The sequence below is a fragment of the Pteropus vampyrus genome, unplaced genomic scaffold, assembly GCF_000151845.1.
Source record: "Pteropus vampyrus isolate Shadow unplaced genomic scaffold, Pvam_2.0 Scaffold1001, whole genome shotgun sequence".
NCBI lineage: Eukaryota > Metazoa > Chordata > Mammalia > Chiroptera > Pteropodidae > Pteropus > Pteropus vampyrus.
In genome coordinates this window covers 12887-18717 of record NW_011889782.1, presented here as the reverse complement: position 1 = coordinate 18717, position 5831 = coordinate 12887, and positions in this window count along the sequence as shown.

Here is a 5831-nt window from a genome sequence, read left to right as displayed (position 1 = left end):
CCATAGGCTCCTTAAATTATTATTATATTCTTGGTTAATTTTTCTTGCCATTCTGATTGGGTGTCCTTGGCTTCCCCATTTCTATATCGATTCTCTTCTTCCTCCAGTCTATTGATTCTCTCTAATATACTCATCTCAGATAATGTATTCTTCATTTCTGACTGGTCCCTTTTTATAATTTCCATTTTTATGTTTTTTATCTCTTTGTTAAAGTTCTCACTGAGTTCGTCTATACTTCCCTTAATTTCATTGAGCATCTTTATAACCAATTTTTGAACTCTGCATTTGTTAGATTGCCTGACTCCATTTCTTCCTTGATCTATGTTCTGTTCTTTCATATGGTTTCTACTTCTTTGTCTTCCCATTTTGGCTGCCTTTCTGTGTCTTTTTCTATGTACTAATCAAAACTCCTAAGTCTCCCGGTCTTATTAGCGTGGTTTTGTGTAGTAGAGGTCCAGTGGCACAGTCCTGAGAGGGGTTCAGCTTCAGGCCAAGTTTAGCCCTAGCCTATGCCCTTCTGGGCCTACCTGTTCAGATTCAGCAAGCAATACACAGATGCTGTGCTTATAGTTGCCTCAAGAGGCCACGGCAGAAACTGAGATCAGCTGCCTCCAGTGTGAGTCTTGGCACTGCTCAGCAAATGAAAGAGGACTCACCAAAGATACGACTGAATGTGGCTTGGGTGAGGCCGTGAGTTGGGGGAGGTGGAGTTTCAGGAAATCCTCTAGGCAGAGACATCTGTTGTCCAGTTTGATGACATCTCAACTATGGCAGCACTGTGTCCACACACTGGGAGTGGGTAGGGCTCAACAGAGGAACAATGGATACTGCCAGCACTTCTGTCCAGGAGAAAGTCTCGCCTCTGACCCTCACTCCAACAACTCAATGTCCCCTGTAAGTCCCTGGTGTCCCCTGAGCAGCCGACTGGGGGCTGGTGCTTAGAGTAAACAGGCCCATCACCACAATTGTCCACTTGCAGACACGGCCCCTTTAAGAGGAATGTCCGTAGCTGACAGCTGAAGCTGTCATGGCCTCTGTCGCACTCAGCCTCGCGGGACCGGGCAGCCTCACATCTTCGTCCCCCTATACCTCCAACTATTGTAGGGTGATTTCTTATTTCCCTCTCTAGCTGTAGGGCTTGGTAATCTAGACCCCAAAGCGACTCTTCTTACCGTTTGCCCCGGGTTTCTGTCTCCACTTGATGTGGGCGCCAAGAGGGGATGAGCGAAGCTTCTATTATCTATGTCCTTTTGCCCGGTTTTCAAAAAAGTTTTTGATTAAGTAATTACTACTACTTGAAATTCAATATTTCCTCAGTCTTAAATTATATCAATTGTAACAATGTTCTCTTTTAAAATAAAAGCCCTTTAGGGGACAAGTCACACTATCTTATCAAATATTCCTGAATTTCAGAAGCATTAAAAAAGTGAAAATATGAATCCTAGCCAGAAAACACCATAATTGAAGTTACTGAATTCCTACAGAATTGATCACTAGCTACTTGTCAATCTTTTCAATACATTTTTGAAAATTTTCACAACAAATGTCAAAGAACATATCTCCTTTTACAAGTAACAAAACAAATCTCATGAATATTTAGCAAGTAGAGCGCAGAGGTAATACATCTGAACACAGATTTCTCTGACAGCAAAACTGTTGTTCTTTGTTGTTAAGACTATAGGGTTTTTTTCAGAGAAATTTTGAGAAAGAGGGTAACAAAATTGCCTCTTTTCAAGCCCTTGAATTATTTAAGACCGTAGGAAAAAATAAATAATTTCAAGTTTGGCTCATTGACTAAAAGATGTAAAAATTTAAAAAACCATATTTTAAAGAATACACAAACTATAATTCAGGAGCATACCACCAAATAATGGCATGAGTGTTCCTTTCAGATCATTTATGAGGTGCCTGTCTTAAGCAATGCACTGCAGTTAGGGTAACACACTTTCCAGGCTTTTGTGAACCACCAGACAGCTAGAACTTTACTCATGACCAGGGATTCTCTCTCTTTCTCTGGTCCTCGTAACATGCTCATGGTAAAGAAATCGAGAACATAGTCGTTCAGATTTACCAGTATGAATGTTTTTCATACATGAGATTATAGCTTAGTAGTTTCTATATGACACAGTTTTTAAACCACCGTTGGGCTTGCACATAATCAGTCACAATTATGAAGCTTTACTTCACAAGATTGTAGAGGTTAAGAATAGAAATGAGAATAGTTTTCAGGTGCACTCCAGGATCTGAAGAGACTGTACATCTCATAAATTTGAACCACATTCACTGGCCCAGCACTTTCTAGAATAAAACTTGGAGCACCTCACAATAAAAAATAAACACATGAGCGGTAATACGGAAATCAAGACTTCTGTATAAATATGGTTGAAGAGACTCATCATTTTCCCCTTAGCCTCACAGAAACAATCTAAATGCATTAAGGAGAGCACAGAAAAGGAACACATGCCATGTCTATAATTTTAGTGAAATTGAGAGAAAGAATCCAAATATTTGTAAAAGCTGCCAAAATCAGTTAAGCTTGTACAAATACATGTGTACTGAACACGTACAATGAATTGTCTCGAATCGAAAAAAAATCATTCTTTTTCCAATTCTTCAAACCGGGCTTAAAAACATGTTCGAGTCATTTAAGATTGCATACGAAGAATTACATTAATAGACTTTCAAGTACCGAGATAATCATTACATTCCTAAAATAAAGTCAACTTAACTGTCTTGTATTTCATGTTTTGTGCATCTATTTTTCCTTCCTAATTTTTTTCTGGATTCTTTTAGTATTTTTTCAAATAAGAATGTGGTTTCATCATTGATTTTATCATTTTCCTTTGATCAATCGATTTCTTCTTTTATCTTTGATCCCTCCAATCAGCATTTTTAAATTTTATTTTCTTGTTTGTTTCCTAATTTCTTGACTTGTATGTTGAAGTTATTTCATTTTAAATTAGTGAAAATGTATCAACCGGAGCCCAATGACTTAAGTGTTAGATCTTTCATTTTCTGGATTTATGCACTGAGATAAAACTTTTCTACTATGTTTTTATAGTATATATGAACCCTGAGAAAGATTTTACCTACCAAGAAGGACTCCTGGTGGCTAACTGGGCTCAAATTTAAAATACAGAGCTTAGCAGCCATTTCTAAACAGGTGCCTCTCATGCAAGCCACACTTCACTGAAAAGCCTGCACTAACCTACCCACCTCTCACACTGAACTGCCTTCCTACACTGTGTTCCCGCGCCTGAGGCAACACTTATAAAAAAAGTTCCTGGAATTGTATTTCAACCAATAGGACTGCCACTTTCCCTGTCCAATCAGACCTGCGCAGCTATATTCTCATTAGCATCCTCACCAACCAATCACAGTGTCTTCCTTCTGAACACCAGAAGTGCTTTTTGAACCAATCAAACTGCGTGGATTTGGAGTCCTTATTTGCATGAGGATAGACCAATCAGAGACCAGGGGTTGGGACTTCTTTCTAAATAAGTCAGCTCCATTCTGGCTCAGGGAACTCACTATCTCTTTCCCCCTAGGACTGGAGACTGCATTTGTCTGGCTAGAGCTGAAACACAGAAGACAGTGGGCAGGGCATAGTGGACCTCACTGGAGGGCCGCCTCAGAGCAATGCTGTTCCACAGCCCCTCTGTTTCAAAATTAAGCTATAACACTGTTGAGCTGTTCCATGGCTGTTTTCATAGATGTGCCTTATCACAATTGAGTTGTTTCCACTGAATAAGGATTCTTCACCACCTCTCAAACTGGGGATTCCTATTGGTATAGAATTGGTGTTAATGTGTTAAATAGAGCATGCTTTATTTTTTCCTGCTTTAGTATTCTCAATTACTAACAAGACATTGCTTTAAAATCAGTATTCATTTGCAAATTATGCATCTTGTTCAACACCATCATAGAATATTTATTCTAGGAAGGATCCCCTTTCATATCTCAAATTTTAAATTAAAATGTGAAGAGAACTGATGTATTAAATATTTAAAATTATTACACTATAGAGTTCATACGCCTTGGTATGCTGAAGATATGGGGCCTACATTAGTACTTGAGGTACATAGGACAAATATCCTAAACCCCTCTCAACTGTCACAACACATGAAATTCCACCCTCGAAAATATTTCCCCTGGTACTAATAAATGAATTCAGAAATATTGCAGGATATCAAAAAAATATGTAAAACTCATTTGCACTTCTAACATTAATAACAAACAATTTGAAAAAGAAATTTAAAAAATTTCATTTACAATTATATTTTAAAAATAAACATCAAAGGAAGCTAAATACACGTACACAAAAAACTACAAATATTACTGAAAGCAAAGAAGACACAATTAAATGTAATGACATATTTGTTCATCAATTGGAACACATAATAAGTCCATACTACCGAAGACTATCTGCACATTTAATCCCTATCAGAATCCCAAAGGTATTTTTTGTACAAATAGGAAAATCTATCCCATCATTTGTAAGGCATCTAGACAGATCCCAAGCAGCCAAATAATATTGAAAAAAATTAAGTTGGAGGTTTTACATGTCTTGACTACAAAATTTATTACAAAGCCACAGTAATCAAGACAGTATTGTGTTGGTGTAAAGACAGACATATAGACCAATGGAAGAGAATAGAGAACTCAGAAATAAATGTTTGCATACATGATCAGATGAATTTCAACTAGAGTCCCAAGCTCATTTAATGGTGAAGGGATAGTCTTTTCAAAAAGTAGTGTTGGGAAAACTGAAAATCTACATAAAAAAAAAATGAAGTTGGACCCATACCTTACACCATATACAAAAATCTGCTCAAAATGGATAAAAGTCTTAATCACAAAGCTAAACCCAGAAGACTTTTAGAAGAAAACATGAAGGAAAATCTTCATGACATTGGATACAAAAGTAAAAATAAGATAAAGTTGACAATATCAAAATTAAAAACTTCTGCGCATCAAAGGATATAATCAACAGAATGAAAAGACCATCTACAGATGAGAAAAAAATACTTGCAAACTTTACACCTGATAAAGGTTCAACATCCAGAATATAAAAGAACTCTCACAACTCAACAACAACAGCGAAAAAAAACCAAGCAACCAAATTTAAACATGGTAAAGGACTCAAATAGCTGTTTCTCCTAAGATATCCAAATGACCAGAAGTACATGAAGAGATGTTAACACACTAATTAGGAGGGAAATACAAGTCAAAGCTACAATGTACTACCACTTCAAAAACAAAAACAAAAACAAAAACAAAACAGAAAATGACAAGTAATTACAAAACTGTGGAGAAATTAGAACCTTTTACACTGTTGATAAGATGGTAAAATGGTGACCACTGTGGAAAACAATATGGCAGCTCCTCAAAATAATGAAGATAGAATTACCATATAATCTAGTAATTTTACTTCTGGGTATACAGTTTCTCAAAGTTGAAAAAAATGGGTTATACTTGAAATGTTATAATATTTGTAAATACATGTTTATAGTAGCATTATTCACAATAGTCACAGGTTGAAGTAACTTAAGTGTCCATCAAAAGAGCAAAACTTGGAATGATGTACAATGGAATATTATTCAGCCTTAAAAAGGAAGGAAATTCTGACGACATGGTACAACATAGATGAACCTTGAGGACATCATATTATATATAATGAGCCAGTTGCAAAAAAAGACAACTGCTGTATGATTCCTCTTGTATGAGTTATCTAAATTAGTCAAATTCATAGACACGGAAAGTAGAATGGTGGTTTCGAGGGGCTGAGGAGAAAAGAAAAATGGGGAGCTATTCTTTTAATGGGTACAGAG